Source organism: Mytilus californianus, unplaced genomic scaffold, assembly GCF_021869535.1.
Source record: "Mytilus californianus isolate M0D057914Y unplaced genomic scaffold, xbMytCali1.0.p SCAF_3, whole genome shotgun sequence".
NCBI classification, from domain to species: Eukaryota; Metazoa; Mollusca; class Bivalvia; order Mytilida; family Mytilidae; genus Mytilus; species Mytilus californianus.
Genome location: NW_026262679.1, coordinates 131256933 through 131276540, shown reverse-complemented (window position 1 = coordinate 131276540; position 19608 = coordinate 131256933). Strand labels below are relative to the sequence as shown.

The following is a 19608-nucleotide window of genomic DNA, read 5'->3' as shown; positions in this document are numbered from 1 at the left end:
GCGTGTGTTTGTTTGGTAAACTGAACGAAACAAAAATACAAAATTTTACGTACGAATGAAATATATGAACGTTAAATGCAAACATCGTCGACTCATTATATGAATAAATCGAGTCAAAAACGAAAGTAAAATTTGCTGTTCAATTCAGAGGAATAATCAATTACAATTTGTATTTGTTGATTGAAACATGTAAGTCATATATATATAATTCCGTAAACATAACTTCCATGTTTATTAAACAATCCTTAATAATTTGACAACAATCCAATGGTAATAAGTATTATAGATGTGAAACAGAATAACTAACAGCTCCAGACCTCAACCAATCAAAAGATTGCTTACTACCACTTCATTTTAACTCTAGTGGGTAGTTGTCTAATTGGCAATCAGACCACATATTTACTGTATTTTTAAGTTATTGCGTTGAGCCTTTATGATCTGATGAGACTGTCATATTTGTGTCCAAGATTCAGCCAAACTGGTCTAAGTAGATTCTTCTGCTATAGTAAATTTCCTATGTTTTTAAGTTTAATCTATTTAGAAAAATTTAAGTTCAAGACAATTGTGTAGTGGTGAAATTCAAAACATTAATTTATAGATGTATTTTTTTTCTTTTAAATTACCTAATGATTTAGATGAATTTAATAGAAATCCGATTGAAAAAGTGCGTTCTATTAAACCATTTCCATTTCGTTCCTATATAAATTTTTTTATCATAATATGAAATTATGTCAGTTATTGATTTAGTATTGAAAATTCTAATGAACTATCCCTTTATTAAATATTCAGTTAATCCGCCATTTTCTATATAAGTAAATGGCTGTACCAAGTCAGGAATATGACAGTTGTTTTCCATTCGTATGATGTGTTTGAGCTTTCGATTTTGCCATTTTCGTTGGAGTTCGGTATTTTTGTTATTTTACTTTTTAGAAACATATCTGCATTTTTGGTAAAAAAATATGCTAGTTGTGTGTTATAAAACTGTGAAATAAGCCAGTTGAATTTGTAGACTGGTTCTATGATATTTCAAAGGAACACTTTTTATGCCAACAAATGGAATTTTTTTTTTTCATTACCGACACTCGAACTTGAGAGTAATTTTAGCTCAAGCTTATATCAACAGATTTTGATTTTCGGCAAAATATGTTTTTCACTTCATTAAAGCGTGATTAAAATGGCTTTGAATTTACGTTTGATCCATTTATTGCATTTAAACGTCACACTCCGTTTATTACTCGCTCGTCAAAGATTATAAATTAAGTCTTTCCACTTTTCCGTGGAAAGACCTATTGCTTTTGTTCTGATTAGTATTTTTATTTCTTCCGCCTATTTTTTTTTCCTTCGCTGTTTGGTAGTTTTGCAAGATGTCGCTTAGATATTTGGTATATGATATTGAACAATTTATATGCTTTTGAAACTAACATCGCTTAACCGAATACTTTTCCATGTAAGAGTTATCTCCCCAAACACTGTTTGTCTTGTTATTTCTAATACTTCGCAAACGTATAAGAAACCGACAAATTTATTTTTCCAAATTGCTTGTTATATCCTCAGGATGTTTTGATTAATCTTGACCGAAGCGGTATAGAGATTCCATATGAGAGTTATTTTCCCTTCTGTATTTGATATAAGTGAAAAGTATTTGTAACTGACAAACCATAAGTGATAGAGACCTAGGGCTTTTTTATTTGAGGTCCTTGGTCCATAAAACAGAAAATGAGGTCAAGGTCAAAGGTCTAAATTTTGATTTTGGCTTGTTATCACTAATTTTCAGAAATTGTATAACATATCGACATTTTTTTTTTTACAGAATTGTTAGTTGCGACATGTCGTAACACATAAATTTTGGTTCAAAGGGTACGTAGACATTTAATGGGTCAAACAGGCCATAAGCAGTATGAATGCGACGAAAACTCAGAAGGAGAATTTGAAGGTAATGATTCATATATGACTAACACTGATGGCGATAATAAACAAGATAACTCTAATGTTCACGACAATAGTGAGAATTATGAGCAGAATCAAGACCATGATGATATCGACAAGCCAAGTCAGGAGAGTGAGGTCCATTTCCGGAGTTCGACACAACCTCTCATGAGTACTGAGGATAAGAGTAGGTCAGAGAGTGACACAGAACATTCACAATCGATCCTCGATAATCACGATAGGGTGTCCGCCAGAAAAGACAATTCACCAAAAAAGAAGGAAAAACCAAAACATCCTAAAAGTGATGACAGGAGACCTGGCATCTCAAGATATTTAATAAAACCTGGTCATGAGCAGGCTAATGCAACAAACAAAACGCCTAACAAGTCAAGAACAAGAACTCAAAACATTGAAAAATCACCAGTAACGCCAACTGAAAATTTACACGACGCTACAAGAGAGGAAGCTGCAAAGAAGCAGAAAAAGAAACCATAAACTGTATATATGTGTAAAGAACTACAAAAAATTAAGACTAAAATTTATTTATTATAACAATAATAAAAAAAAATAAAAAAAATCGAAAAACCAAAATGCATTATAAAAATCACATTCCTCACAATACTGTCTGTATAGCACTGTTTCTACTTATTTTTAACTGTATATATTATCCAGAATATCATTTAAACTGTTTGAGTGGTATAGCTGTTGAAGGTTATCCACAATCAATTCAGGTAGTTGTTATCCTGAAAAAGACAAATAAAACAATTAATCAATTTGTAAATGGAAATAAAAACAATATGTATGAAATTATGTATAAGAATGTAAAAATATGTAAGAAAAAGGGAAAGAAGTGTTACTCTGAAAGCCTAGCTAATAAAGTAGTATGCTGTGTAAAAGTAGTTATTTGTTTAATAACTTTGATAATCATGTTATACAAAATGTATTTGTGGAGTATATTGTATTTTAATGTACTAAATAGGTGTTTATGTATCATCTTACAAATAAACATAAAAAGCTCTATTCACAACAAATTAAGTAAAGTTAAAATGAACTCTTCAAAACTAGATGAAATAACATTGACCAGACAGGCTATAAATAGGATGAGGTCAAAATATAGATCGAATACAATTGTAAATAGAGAACTAGTATACCTGGGGAGCAGGTGTTTAAATTTCTTACAGAATAAACATTATAAAAGTGATAAATATATTAATCACAGATTATCAAAAACTAAGTACAAAAAAAATCAAGTAAGATATGTTAATGCTTGTGATAAAGAACTGCTCAAAATATTAGACAGCCATTTAAAGAATCATGTGAACAAAGATGTAGATTTCAACTCCAAAGGTAAATATCTCAGATCTGATAATCTAATAGAAATCATCCAAGCATGTAAAGTCTATGAAACGGATAAAAGGAAAAAAATAAAAGAATTCAAAGTTAAAATAAATGTAGGCACAATCAAAAGTAATAAACAAATAATGCTGAAGATAAAATACTACAGAGATAATAAGAATAATTACTCACCATGCTTAGAGTTCAGGAAGATAAATAAATTTAACTATAATCCACCATGAATAAATATCTGCATATATGCACGGTCAATGCTAATGGCCTGCAGCAACCTGACAAAATAATTAAAATAGTTAGTTGGGCAAATCAACAAAAATGTGATATAATATTTATTCAAGAAACTCATTTCACAAATTTAATGCAAGATACTTGGAATAAAGAATTTGGTGAAAATCTTTTAAGAAGTGATGGAACAAGTAATTCGCGTGGGGTAGCAATATGGTTAAGGGATGGAATTCATTTCAAAATTATAGATGAACACAAGGATTCTGAAGGGAGATTTATCTTAATTAACATTGAAATTAATGAAAATATCTACACACTAGTTAATATCTATGCTCCAAATAGATTAAGAGAAAGAAATAGTTTTTTCAAAAAAGTTAAATCTTATATAAATAAAAATGGACTAGGCCAAACTATCCTTGGGGGCGATTTCAATGATATTTGGTCATTGACTGATACAAAAAACAAAACTAAATCCTCCAAAAAATTTGATAAACCAGTAACAAGTTTGAAAGGGCTGATAAAATCATCCAAATTAATAGATATTTGGAGAATCAAAAATAAAAACACAAGACAATTTACCTGGTGTAGAAAAGATAGATCAGAAGCCACAAGGATTGATTATTTCTTTACATCAAAAGAAGTACAAAAAAATTGTAAAAGTTGTGACATTAGACCTATAATCCAAAAACTAACTGATCATAATGCGGTATCATTAAAAATTAATACTGACAGAGGAAATAAGGGACGAGGCTATTGGAAATTAAATTCAAGTGTTTTAAATAATGAAGATTACACAATTTTAATCAAAAAGTTGATATCTAAATATGAAAAAGATTCATTCAACTGCAATGATCTGGGGATACTATGGGATAACTTGAAAATAGAAGTAAGGGATGCAAGTTTAGACTACTGTAAAATCAAAGCTAAATTAAAAAAGGATGAAATTAATATTCTAGAAAAACAACTGAATAATCTTAATAATGAAATAGATAATGGTATTGATAAAAGTCAAAACTTAAAAATAGAAATTGAGAAGGTTGAAAATAAGTTAGAGGGTTTGTATAAAGATAAAATTAAAGGGCAAAAAATTAGGTCAAGGGTAGAATGGTTTGAAGAAGGGGAAAAAAATAGTGCATACTTCTTGGGACTAGAAAAAAGTCGTCAAACAAAAAAGATCATAACTGAATTATATGATGAAAATGGATCTACGACAACTGACCAAGATAAAATTCTAAATTTACAAGTGAAATACTACAAAAATAAAAGCTTTACGAGTCAACTAATCCTAATGATAATGATGTTAAAATGTATATTAAAGAAACAGAAATACCAAAAAAACTAAAAGACTCGGATAGTATTCAATGTGAAGGGAATGTAACAGAAACTGAATGTACAGATGCAATATTTAAAATGAAATTAAATACATCCCCTGGTCTGGATGGGCTGACAGTAGAATCTTATAGACAATTTTGGGGTAGTCTAAAGAATATTATGGTCAAGGTTTTCAATAATAATTTTGAAAAAAAGAATTAACAAATTCTCAAAAGAAAGGTGCTATTTCGCTTATTTTTAAAAAGAATGACCCTTTTTCATTAAATAATTACCGTCCTATAACATTATTGAATATTGATACGAAATTACTAGCTTATGTGTTGGCACAGAGACTGAAAAATGTTCTTCCTTCTATAATTAGTCTAGATCAAACTGGATATGTCAAAAATAGATACATAGGTTTTAATATTAGACAAATACAAGACATTATAGATTACTCTGAAAAATTTAATATAGAAGGAGCAATACTTTTTTTGGATTTTAGTAAAGCTTTTGACTCTTTGGAATGGACATTTATGACAGAAACGCTAAAAAAGTTTGGATTTAAAAATGGCTTTATCAGATGGGTGGAAACTATGTATGATGGCATTAAAGGCTGTATTTTAAATAATGGGTGGGTTTCAGGTCCGTTTAAAATATATCGTGGTATACGACAAGGGTGTCCGATTTCTGCTCTTCTTTTTGTCATAACAGTAGAATTAATGGCAATAAGGCTAAGAAGTAATAAAGATTTTAAAGGAATAACAATAAAATTAGATGGAAAATCATGTAATTTAAAAATTTGTCAATTAGCTGATGACACAACTGTTTTTTTTCAGTCACGAAAAGAAATAAGTCTGGCTCTTAGTATAATTGAAACATTTGGCAGCTTTTCAGGATTAAAACTAAATAGAAATAAAACAGAGGGGATATGGTTAGGAAAATTAAAAAGTTCAAAAGATAGATATGAAAATATAAATTGGATAAATAAACCAATTAAAAGCTTAGGTATTTACTTTGGTTATGACAGAAAAGAATGTGACACACTGAATATGGAAAAAGTCATGGATAAAATAGCGAAACTTGTAGATAGATGGTCAAAACGAAGATTAACCCAATTGGGAAAAATATTAATCGTAAAAGCTCTTTTGCTACCAAATATAACTTACATTGCAACTAATAGTATCATAAGTAAAGATAAACTACAAAATATTAATAATTTAATATATAAATTTATTTGGAATGGAGGAAAAGATAAAATAAAAAGGTCAATAATTACTAAAAAAATTTCAGAGGGGGGTTTAAATATGATTGATATCGAGTCTTATATAAAATCAATACATATAAAATGGATTATAAAAATAATACAATCAGGGAATGCAAATTGGGCTGTATTACCAAAGCTATACCTCAATAAATTTGGCAAAAACTTACTTATTTTCAAGATAAATTTGAATAAAATAAAAATGCTAGATAAAAAAATATGGAACGAAACACCAATTTTCTATCAAGAGATGATAAAAACATGGATAAATGTTAACAATTGTAACAATATTAATCATGATCAAATTGAGAATTATTTAGATATTAGAAAACAAATAATATGGGGAAATAGATTTATAAAATTTCAAGGAAAATGTTTGTTCTTTGATAACTGGATTGACAGCGATATATTATATATTAATGACATAATCGATAAAAGGGGGGAAGATATCAGAAGAAAAAATTATTTCAAAATTGAAAAAAAAAAGTAATTGGATTGTAGAAATCTTAAAAATTAAAAATTCCATACCAAAACGATGGGTCAACATATTAAAATCAGAAGAATCATTCAAAACTAATGTTCATATTAACCGAACTAGAATCAAATTTCGAGACAATACTGATATCCTTACTATCAATAATAAAGACATATATAAAATAGTGCTAGGTCAAGTAATAACAGAAACGCCAATTGGATTTGCTAAATGGGAAAGACTCTTTGGTAATGGAAGTCTCAAAAATGAATTTAAAGACTCTATTAAATTCACTTTTGAGTATCTAAAAGATAATAAAATAAAAATGTTCAGATGGAAATTAATGCATTTTATTTTACCAAATGAACAGCTGCTTTTCCAGTGGAAAATTGCACAAAATGACCTATGTACTTATTGCAATGAACTAGATAACTATAACCATTTCTTCATTACATGTCAATATCATAAAATATTTTGGAAATCAATGAAAGATTTACTCAAAAGAGTTGGCATAGAAGAACATGTTATAAGTCTCCGTTCTCTTGTCATAGGATACAAAATTAATGATAAAGCTTACTTTGCACTTAATCATTTGCTTAGTTTAATGTTCTTTTCAGTCTATAAGGCACACTGTGTTTCGAATAAAAAATCTAAATGGGTAGATACAATGAAAATATTTAAATATGAAATAAATAATATAGTAGAATTATATAGTTTGGTAAACATGAAGATAAACTGTTTATTAACAAAAGTGTATAACATTTTGAGAAAAAACTAAGGTAATGTTATAGAAATGTGAAAATATACATGTAGCATAAAGTATTTTGTAATATCAATATGCTGTCAATGTGCTTATAAATGCACCTGATACCTTAAATGTTAAGGTATACAAGTACTTATTATCTACTTATAATATATATATGAAAAGATCTGTACTTGGTGTGTTGGTGTGTGTGTGTGTGTGTTTGTGTGTGTGTCTACATTGTACAAGTATGTATATATGGGTGTGGATACTTTATTTGCTTCAAAATAATTGGCTAAGAAATAAAGAAAAAGGGGTAAAAATAAAGAACAATATAACTAATACCATGTTACTGGGCAGATATAGTAACTAAGTGTACAGAATTTGATGTTATTCTTGAAAATTTGAGGCAATTAATATTTTATAGCCTATCTGCATATAATTTCAAATGTGATGCTTAAAATGTAAAAAACATGCAACTATGAAGGAGTTTTGTGTGTGTATCTTGGATGTTTGAATCTGTCTGTGTGTGTGTAGTACGAATATGACTTCAGAAAATTCAAGTATGTGTATGTTTACAAAATAGCTGATAGGTATTTTAAGGTCACGACACGGGATCATGTTCAATTGTTCATAACGTTATGTAGGTCAAATAAATAACACATTTATTTCAAATCATTTGATTTATAACAGATAAAAACATATAATTAAAACATCTCACCTTTTCGTATTTTTATTCCAAATTACAAAACATTGCAGAATTGTGTAAATCCCAACTTGAAGCACAAAAAACGTGCGAGGTCATCGACCAGTGACCGCATTTAGGTGGCACGGTAGTATTTGCATTCCAGAATTTAGGTTGCTCTTTTGTGTACCCTACCTAAGTCAATGTATCTGAACAGTGTGATTGGACAAAAAATACAGTATCAACTGAACACACTTTCCCAAACTGAGGGATGAATCAGGTGTAGAAAAATATGAAATAATTTTACAAACAGATGAAAATGAATTTTTGAGAATTTTTTTAAATTGTGTATTCACTGCATGATAAAAGACCTAAAAGCACTAGTGGCCTTAGGTTTTTTAAAATAGCAACAAAAGTAAACGGTCATGATACACATTCAAATTCATTTCTGAATAGTAAAATGAAAGTACTTCAGTTAACTGTGAATGTAGAATTTTTTGCAGTGTTAGAAAGTGGTGAAAATTCTAAAAAGGCTATCATTATCCCTTATGGGCCAGGAAATACTACCGTGCCACCTTAAGGGGGATATATATGTTTACACTAAATCAATAAAGGATTTTTTTTTACCTATGCAATTTGTATGTTTATCAATAAAAAGTTGATTAAGGGCAACTATAATAAAAATACCCCTTAAATTCCACCCCTGAGAGTGAAAATTGCTGATTCAGCAAATTTTGCCTGATCTGTGGGTAATAATGTAAAAATTCACCTAGAAAGTAGAACTTCATTATTTTTAAGTAACTTGTAGTCCTTTTTTAATTATAAATGCTCGCTTTAACTTTTTGCACTGTCTGACACATGTGCAACCACTGGAATTTGAGACGCGACATATTTTAGTTGCCTGTACGTCCTATCATTTTCACCAAAATAGATGTATTGCATAATTTTTTATTTTTTTCCTAACAAGTACAGCTATACTAGTTTTCTTCAGGTCTAATTTGTAGTTCTGTGGTAACATGACACCAGTATGAGCTTTTTTGGAACCATTAAGTAGTTAAGGGGTCCTTACTTATTCATTTAGCCCTCATATTTGGCTGAAATAGAGATAGCAATAGGGGTTTCTTTACATTGACAAGACATTTTTTTTTGACAAAGAATGTAATTATGATTGTATATCAGCAAGATTTAATAGTTTATTCATTTTCCCTGCAAATGCTATTAATTGTTTTGATTTTCTGACAATGAAAAGCACAATAAAGGTAAACTGATTATGTAAGGGGACATAATTTAACTTAATGCATACATGAGAAATAGACAAACAGTCAACTTAGAGATATATTCTAGGACATGTACTGTCAAAAAGATTTTAGAATAATAGCTAACTGCCATCTAAAGAGTCTTGTTGTGTTGCCTTCATAATCTGGAAATGCTTAAAGTAATGTAAGGCATGCTGTAAAATGTGGAATGGACTTTAATATCATTTTTCATGATTTGGTGCTTAAACTGTTTCTTTCAGTCAGATTAACTATACATAGAGTTGGCAATTCAATAATTCCTCCTGAATCACCATGTTTGACTTCTGTGTTGATTTGAAACATCATATATTTGGGTTTTGTTCACTCCTATAGTAAAAATGGTAAGATGAAAAAATAGTGAAAATATGCCAGTTGGGGTAGGGGTGTAATCTTTCACTTTTTTTTGGTAAGAAATAAGTTTAGACTAGTATTCTTTATTGTAATATGTTTCATAGTAAGAAGTCTATGCATCATAGGTATCATGACTGATTTCAAGTTTGTAATGTCTTGGTTAAGGTGGCACGGTAGTATTTGCATTCCAGAATTTAGGTTGCTCTTTTGTGTACCCTACCTAAGTCAATGTATCTGAACAGTGTGATTGGACAAAAAATACAGTATCAACTGAACACACTTTCCCAAACTGAGGGATGAATCAGGTGTAGAAAAATATGAAATAATTTTACAAACAGATGAAAATGAATTTTTGAGAATTTTTTTAAATTGTGTATTCACTGCATGATAAAAGACCTAAAAGCACTAGTGGCCTTAGGTTTTTTAAAATAGCAACAAAAGTAAACGGTCATGATACACATTCAAATTCATTTCTGAATAGTAAAATGAAAGTACTTCAGTTAACTGTGAATGTAGAATTTTTTGCAGTGTTAGAAAGTGGTGAAAATTCTAAAAAGGCTATCATTATCCCTTATGGGCCAGGAAATACTACCGTGCCACCTTAAGGGGGATATATATGTTTACACTAAATCAATAAAGGATTTTTTTTTACCTATGCAATTTGTATGTTTATCAATAAAAAGTTGATTAAGGGCAACTATAATAAAAATACCCCTTAAATTCCACCCCTGAGAGTGAAAATTGCTGATTCAGCAAATTTTGCCTGATCTGTGGGTAATAATGTAAAAATTCACCTAGAAAGTAGAACTTCATTATTTTTAAGTAACTTGCAGTCCTTTTTTAATTATAAATGCTCGCTTTAACTTTTTGCACTGTCTGACACATGTGCAACCACTGGAATTTGAGACGCGACATATTTTAGTTGCCTGTACGTCCTATCATTTTCACCAAAATAGATGTATTGCATAATTTTTTATTTTTTTCCTAACAAGTACAGCTATACTAGTTTTCTTCAGGTCTAATTTGTAGTTCTGTGGTAACATGACACCAGTATGAGCTTTTTTGGAACCATTAAGTAGTTAAGGGGTCCTTACTTATTCATTTAGCCCTCATATTTGGCTGAAATAGAGATAGCAATAGGGGTTTCTTTACATTGACAAGACATTTTTTTTTGACAAAGAATGTAATTATGATTGTATATCAGCAAGATTTAATAGTTTATTCATTTTCCCTGCAAATGCTATTAATTGTTTTGATTTTCTGACAATGAAAAGCACAATAAAGGTAAACTGATTATGTAAGGGGACATAATTTAACTTAATGCATACATGAGAAATAGACAAACAGTCAACTTAGAGATATATTCTAGGACATGTACTGTCAAAAAGATTTTAGAATAATAGCTAACTGCCATCTAAAGAGTCTTGTTGTGTTGCCTTCATAATCTGGAAATGCTTAAAGTAATGTAAGGCATGCTGTAAAATGTGGAATGGACTTTAATATCATTTTTCATGATTTGGTGCTTAAACTGTTTCTTTCAGTCAGATTAACTATACATAGAGTTGGCAATTCAATAATTCCTCCTGAATCACCATGTTTGACTTCTGTGTTGATTTGAAACATCATATATTTGGGTTTTGTTCACTCCTATAGTAAAAATGGTAAGATGAAAAAATAGTGAAAATATGCCAGTTGGGGTAGGGGTGTAATCTTTCACTTTTTTTTGGTAAGAAATAAGTTTAGACTAGTATTCTTTATTGTAATATGTTTCATAGTAAGAAGTCTATGCATCATAGGTATCATGACTGATTTCAAGTTTGTAATGTCTTGGTTAAGGTGGCACGGTAGTATTTGCATTCCAGAATTTAGGTTGCTCTTTTGTGTACCCTACCTAAGTCAATGTATCTGAACAGTGTGATTGGACAAAAAATACAGTATCAACTGAACACACTTTCCCAAACTGAGGGATGAATCAGGTGTAGAAAAATATGAAATAATTTTACAAACAGATGAAAATGAATTTTTGAGAATTTTTTTAAATTGTGTATTCACTGCATGATAAAAGACCTAAAAGCACTAGTGGCCTTAGGTTTTTTAAAATAGCAACAAAAGTAAACGGTCATGATACACATTCAAATTCATTTCTGAATAGTAAAATGAAAGTACTTCAGTTAACTGTGAATGTAGAATTTTTTTGCAGTGTTAGAAAGTGGTGAAAATTCTAAAAAGGCTATCATTATCCCTTATGGGCCAGGAAATACTACCGTGCCACCTTAAGTTTCTGGAACATTTAAGATAGTATACAAAAACTCATTCCGAAATAAATAGTGATAAATTCCGTAATATATTGACGAACTTTTGTGATAACGTGTGTAATGTTACATGAATATATAGTATTTTATATAGAAAAAAATAAACATATTTTGTAGTAGACTATTTAAAACAGCTATTTGTAATAGCAATTTATTTATTTAGATATTGATAGAATTTTTTTTTTTTGTTAATTCTACTGAATATTCTCCCTGGATATTCGGTGGCACTATTAACAGGGATACTTGATGGAATGCTGTACATCAAGTGTTATTGTTAACAGCAAGTTGTGCAATAAAGTATCAATTTGAGTGTTAAAAAAAAAAGACATTTAATGGGAATTTTCTCCCCCCCCCCCCCCACCCCCCCATATTTTAAATTTGCCGTATGGTGATATAATTCATAAACCATACATAGTACAAACCTAGGGTCTTTTGATTTAAGGTCCTTGTTTTATGACCTTGAAATTATGGTCAAGGTCAAAGTTTGATTTGACGTTTTAGATTTTGACCTTTGCTCTTACTTCTTATTGGTTCAAGAAAAAGTCAAAGGGTCTTTTACATTGGGTAACTGGAATATGACCTTGAAGGAGGTCAACCGGAAGTGACCTTTTGTAAACCGGAAGTAGCCATTTGTGCATTATTTTCATGTAAAATTTACTAGAACTTTATAATTTTGGAATCATTGTAAAGTAAGGTTAAAGTGTACCCGGAAATAGCATTTTGTAAACCGGAAGTACCTACTTATCTCCCTAATTTTTAGCAAAAGTATATAAAAACCATATAGATTTGGAATTAGCATAAATTAAGTTATTATCTGACACTTTTACACCAAAATTGTATATTTTCTTGTCTAGATATGTCTATATGGGGTGGAAAGACCTTCATTTGTTCTCTGAACAATTGGTTTTTAATTGTTAATATTTTTCTTTCGTCAGTCATTGAAAAATTGAAAAAATGATTCGAAACTACGGATTATATATGATGACCAACTTTGACTGAAATCCGTATTTTTACGATAGTTACTACCTACACATAGATATAAGAAGATGTGGTATGAGTGCCAATGAGACAACTCTCCGTCCAAGTACAATTTGAAAAAGTAAACCATTATAGGTCAAAGTACAGCCTTCAACACGGAGCCTTGGCTCACAGCGAACAGCAAGCTATAATGGGCCCCAAAATGACTAGTGTAAAACCATTTAAACAGGAAACCCAACGGTCTAATATATATAAAAAACGAGAAACGAGAAACACTTATGAACCACATCAACAAACGACAACCACTCAACATCAGGTTCCTGACAGGTGCAAACAAATGCATAGGGTTTAAACGTTTTAATAGGCGCCAATCTTCACCCTAACCTGAAACAGTGTAACATCACAACATAGAAAGACACACTATAAAATATCAATTGCAATGGCTTAACTCAACCAAAAGTCCTATTAACAAAAACAAGTGAACATACACTGAACGAATAAATTGATCTATGACACAATGTAAATACAAAATTAATAAAACAAGCGGGTTAGATGTAAAACAATATCAGAAAGACAACCATAACCTTAGACAAAATGCCACCAAACAAAATAACGTACACAGGTTAATAAAAATAATTTTTACATTTAAATATACATGACTCAGATGACTTGAGAATAATGAGCCCACAAGTGTAAAATATGCATTCAACACCCATTACAGCACATTGACTTGAGTGTGTAGGTAAAGGTAGTATCTTTGGTTAGCTTGCTTGCTAGCTGAACCATGAAATCATTATAAGCTAAAGGTACTACCTTCCTTTGGGCGGAGTCAATTATTATATTTAAGTAGAGAACCAATCAAAAGTAGGGACAGAATCATTGTGACACCAGTTTTTCAAGTCAGTTTAAAAATATGTTTTCAATCTGAATTTAAAATCTACCGTTAAGGATAATGTATCCTTTTGTTGTTTCAATGCTAAACATATGGAAATTTTATTACCAAAATCCACAGCCTTTCCCCTGGTACCCTTATATTTGATAATTCGATGCTTAATAGAAAGAAGATTATTGCATGCAGTGCTATCAATGATTTCACTAAAACAAGTATATACATGTAATATTTATTGATCACTATGGTTACAAATACGAAGAATCTTATTGTAACGATACATGATTAACTCATTGATACATGGAGAAAGCGTTAAGCAGATTAAGACGTTTAGCGGGAAAGTTAGTGGCCGGGTCGAAGGTTATAGGGGTGTTCGTAAGGGATTCTCTATGTTCCGTAAGTGGAACATTTAGAGAACACCCCTATCAAGGAAATAATGTATTCGACCACGGTTATATAAGTGAATGAGAAACGCCACTCGTGGCTGTCCGACCGTGCAAGGGCTGTATAGCCAGTCAAGGTCGTTAAAAACTTCCATATATATATACTCGGGGCTGTCAATTGGATGTCAATGAACTGTCAACGTTCATTAATCAAGAGAGCGTACGGCGGTTATATTAAGTGCTAGTAGAGCTATAATATTCGGAGGACACTTTGTACTAGGTACAAAGTGAACGTACAAGTTGATCGGATTGACAGAGCAGACTGTCTTAATTACTCGAAGGACAAGCTGTACCAGCCCGCACTGACTGGAAGTGACAGACTGTCCCACTTTGAGGACAGGCTGTACCAGCATGTGTAAATGCTCTTTTGTTCCGACGTTGGAAAGTTCCGGGCAGAAAGAACTAACTAGCCGAAAAGTTCCGGAGGAACTTATTAACTAGTTACTTAGTTCTTCCTCTGGTTTAAAAGTTCCACCGGAACAAAGTGACTAGTTGAAAAGTTCCAACGGAACATATCAACTAGTTAGAAAGTTCCTTTTTGCCAAATTAGTCAAAACCGGAACTAACAAACTAGCCCAAAAGTTCCAACGGAACTTATCAACCAGTCACAAAGTTCCATTTGGAGAATTGATACAAAGAACCACATGAGGAGGGGTATTCTTCCCTCTCTTGAGGGTACTATGAATACTAAATTTGCATGATAATGCAACTTATTCCGTTTTATGTGAGCTATAAAATACAACTTAAATTTTGCATATTTGTCCCCAAAGAAACCCCTTTCAGTGCGTTGGGTATTCTTGTAAATTAATGATTTGCTCTTATATATACTGATACTCATTCTTCCCCCTCTTTCTACAAAAAGGACGAAATATGGTATATTCGGAACGATATAACTAGTTGTTTTGTTCCGCCAGAACTATTCAACTAGCTACATTGTTCCGGGACTTTTCAACTAGCTACTTTTTTCTGGAACTTTTCGACTGCACTCGGAATAAAACAACTAGTTGGAAAGTTCCATCGGAACGAAATAACTAGTTGAAAAGTTCCGCCGGAACAAAGTAACTGACGGAACATAGTGGCTGTTACACATGCACTATCTGGTAGAGATAGACTGTACCAGCCACACTGTCTTGTAGTGACAGACCGTCCCATCTGGTGGACAGGCTGTAAGATTGTATTATATTTGTATATATATAATTGTTCGTTGTTACTTAATATCGGCAAAGAGCCCGTGTGTATATTTTAGTTCATTGTGCATAACATAGATAGATAGTTATAGGCTTTTGGTATCATCGTATTGTTTATGGAAAGCTTGAATCCAAGTATTTACTGGAACGATCGTTTAAGATATAAACGCCATACTGGTTACACGTTTCATGTTTGGTGGCTAGCGGTTGGGATTCAAGTTATCTATTAAATACTATTTGATTGATTGATCGTCATTTAATTTATTGTCAGTTTACTTCAGTATTTATTCAAAATTATTTTAAAGTAAATCAACCGTAAGGCATAGTTGTAGTTCACGGCTGAGTTGTAACACGAGTGTATTATTACATAACACTATAGTTGTTTTATTTGAATTACACTATACAGCAATAAATATGTCAAATATTGACGATCAGATTGCTGAAATAAGTAGACAAATACAGTCTCTCAGTGAAAGCACAATGCAACATGGTTTTACTTTGCGTACTTTTGTACGTTTGTTTTTTCTACATTGGCTAGAGGTATAGGGGGAGGGTTGAGATCTCAAAAAACATGTTTAACCCCCCCCCCCCCCCCCCCGCATTTTTGCGCCTGTCCCAAGTCAGGAGCCTCTGGCCTTTGTTAGTCTTGTATTATTTCTAATTTTAGTTTCTTGTGTATAATTCGGAGTTTGGTATGACGTTCATTATCACTGAACTAGTATACATATTTGTTTAGGGGCCAGCTGAAGGACGCCTCCGGGTGCGGGAGTTTCTCGCTTCATTGAAGACCCATTGTTGGCCTTCGGCTGTTGTCAGCTCTATGGTCGGGTTGTTGTCTCTTTGACACATTCCCCATTTCCATTCTCAATTTTATGGATTTGGTTTTATATCGTCTACACGTAAAGATCAGGGTGTACGTCAAAAGGTTATTGCAAATAAAGATCATGATTCAGGCATAGTGACGACAGGGCTGGTTCTATCAGCACATGGTGGATTGGCCGTGGATGATACACTGCCTTTGCAAGATGGTAATAACATATCAAATCCTCACATGAGTAATAGAAAATCCATAGGGCAAGATAAAGGTCAATATTTCCATCCTAAGCAGGACTTAAAAAAAATCAAAGTACTATTCATACTGTTTGCTCTGGTTCAAATGATGTTAAAATCAAACCTTCAAAATATGATGGCAATACTCCTTGGATGGATTACACTTTGAGATGTGTGCCCTAGTCAATATGTGGTCTGAACATCAAAAAAGTTTGTACTTGGCCGTGTCACTGATTGGACAAGCTCAAGTGGTCTTTGGTGATTTACCAAAGGAAAAGAGACAAATATTTTCAGACCTAGTAAATGCACTGAGGAACGGTTTGCTCCATCTAGTCAAACTTAAATCTATCGTGTACAATTCAAGGAACGACAGAAAGGAAGCAAAACTCTACCGGAGTTAGGTCAGTCAGTTTGAAGACTTTCTAAACTGCCCCGTTAGAATTAAGAGAAACACTCGCCAAGGAATAATTTTTAGACGCGTTAGTAGACTCTGAAATGAGATTGAGAATTAAACAGTCTTGTCCTAAAGGTCCTAAAGGTCTTAACGATGCTATACGGTTGGCAGTTGAACTTGAAGCTTATAACAAGGCTGAGAGTAGAACAATGAAAAGAATGGGTCACTTACGACAAACCACTAGTGACGAACAGACGAAAGCATCTAACTGTCCTAATACCGTTGTATCTATGGAGCATATGGCTTCATGGATGCAAAAAATTGAGAATAATTTACAGTTCTTAACGAAAAACATGATGACGCTTAAAAATTTAAAATACCAAAGAAAGTTCCAACCACGGGGGAAGATAAATAGCACATAAAGTAAAGGAAAACGGTGTGATCCCTGTTTTAGTTGTTGGGAAATAGGACATTTGCAAGAAATTGTCCCCATAATAATACGTAACAAAGTACTGGGGGGGACAGATAACAACGGAATTTATACGGACGGATCCATCAATACACTGAAGTCTGAAGATAAGTCTTCAAACAGTGATAATAGCGCTGCTGTTTTTTTTTCAGCATCAGAGGATACAGGAATGTTTGTTGAGTTATCCATTAACGATGAACCAGTCAAGTTTGTGGTTGATACTGGAGCTATGCTAACTCTAGTTTCTACAAAAGTGTATGATTTAATTCCTGACGTGTATAAGTCATATATTAAGTCCGACTTCTATTTAAGCCTTCGAGGTAAAGGTAGTTTTACACTTGATTTTGGTAAAGAGAAGTTTGTTTGTTTTTATAGTGATTAAGATAATAACACAATGTTGACTGGTGTACCCCTATTTTTGACATTTTTACCTATTATGTCTGTTTACTTTGTTCACACATCGTTGTCAATAAAATGGAAATTCTATGCGACTGTCATACAAGTGAGAGGTTTAGCTAGCTATAAATCCAGGTTTAATCCACCATTTTCTATTTAAGAAAATGCCTGTACCAAGTCAGGAAAATGACAGTTGTTGAGCTTTTGATTTTGCCATTTGATTAGGGACTTTCCGTTTTGAATTTTCCTCGGAGTTCAATATTTTTGTGATTTTACTTTTTACTTCAGGGGCCGTTGTAACTGACCTACACGTCGATGGTATTCTAGGTTTATACTTTATTAAGAAAAATAAGTGTCTGATTGACGTGTCTGCTAACTTATTTCACATCGATAACTTCAGGGTTCCCCTTATTTTTCAAGGTACCCAACATTGAAATGCTGACGCACTAAGTCGTGCTTCAAGCAAACCATGTCGGTTTACGTCAGACAGGCATTCAAAAATGAGCAGTAATTGTTCTAAGATAGAACATAGTCATGTCAAAATCATAACCAGTTAGATGCCTGGCAAGGGCACAGACTTGACTCTAATAGAACTACTGTAACAATCAAATGACTCGGACCTTAAACAAGTTAGGCAGTGGCTGACAGATGGTCAAAGACCACAATACAATGAGGTATCCGGTAAGGGATTCTTTATTAGGTCATTATGGAGTCAGTTTAATTGTTTAGAGCTCCAAGATAATATAGTAGTAACTCATGAGATTCGAATATGTCAACAAAGCGTGAATCTTGGTTTATATAGCAACCTGAAGTTCCTAATCAGCACAATCAACCCCCTGAAAGAAAATGATCAGCAAAATATAATAAAATCATAGACAAGACTATAGATTTCTTTATTAATTAATGTAATACCATAATTGAATTATTGTAGACCTAAATATCTATTTTTCGTTGACAACAGTCCCCAATATCAAAACCATGTATTATTTTGACATGTCCTTACGGCCTGAGTTATTTATAAGTTCATTTTGGATCGAGAAAGAAATAAAATATATTTGTCAAGTACAAGCGACAACTTATTAAATAAACAGATTTTTGACAGTTTTACGACTTTTTTGTCCGTAAGTCAACTTTATGTTATAGAGAAAGTCTGAATGACAGTATCTTGGAGTGGAGGTGTACTTCTGTCTGTCCATTCCTGGTAGATCATGGAGCGGACGTGTACTTCTGTTTTACCATTACTGGGAGATCATGGAGCGGATGTGTACTTAAGTCTGTCCATTCCTGTGAGATCACGGAGCGGAAGTTTCCTTATATCTGACCATTCATGGGCGATCATGAAGCGGAGATGTAATTATGTCTGTCCATTTCTGGGAGATCATAAAGAGGAGGTGTACTTATGTTTGTCCATTCCATGGAGATCAAAGAGCGGAGGTGTAATTATGTCTGTCCATTTTTTGGAGATCATAGAACAGAGGTGTGTTTATGTCTGACCATTCCTGGAGTATCATGGAGTGGGGTGTACTTCTCTCTGTTCATTCCTGGGAGATCATGGAGCGGAGGTGTACTTATGTCTGTCCATTCCATGGAGATCATGAAGCTGAGGTGTACTAATGCATGTCTATTCCTGGGAGATCATGGAGCGTAGGTGTACTTATGTCTGTCCATTCCTGGGGGATCATGGAGCAGAGGAATACTTATGTCTGAAAGCATGTGAGAACATGTTATATTTTTAAATTGTTATTTGGGTTTGAAACTGCTTGTACTCTTAGATTGGATTTGTTTGTCTTTTTTTTTTTGTTTGTTTAAATTTTAGTTACGATCTGATAAGTCAAGCTTAAGCCCTTCCCAATTTTTTTCATATAT

General features: G+C 32.3%; 2 long non-coding RNA genes across 2 annotated transcripts; one reads left to right on the top strand and one right to left on the bottom strand.

Annotated features, from left to right (window-relative positions):
• Nucleotides 1–2452: 2452 nt before the first annotated feature.
• On the bottom strand, nt 2453–8149 carry LOC127736248 (uncharacterized). The gene is made up of 3 exons (XR_007998883.1): nt 8015–8149; nt 3454–3551; nt 2453–2669 (listed from the first exon to the last, which is right to left on the bottom strand). It is a non-coding gene; the product is annotated as an uncharacterized LOC127736248 (long non-coding RNA).
• LOC127736249 (uncharacterized) lies at nt 7980–12245 on the top strand. Its single transcript, XR_007998884.1, has 2 exons — nt 7980–8118; nt 11903–12245. It is a non-coding gene; the product is annotated as an uncharacterized LOC127736249 (long non-coding RNA).
• The last annotated feature ends 7363 nt before the right edge of the window (nt 12246–19608 follow it).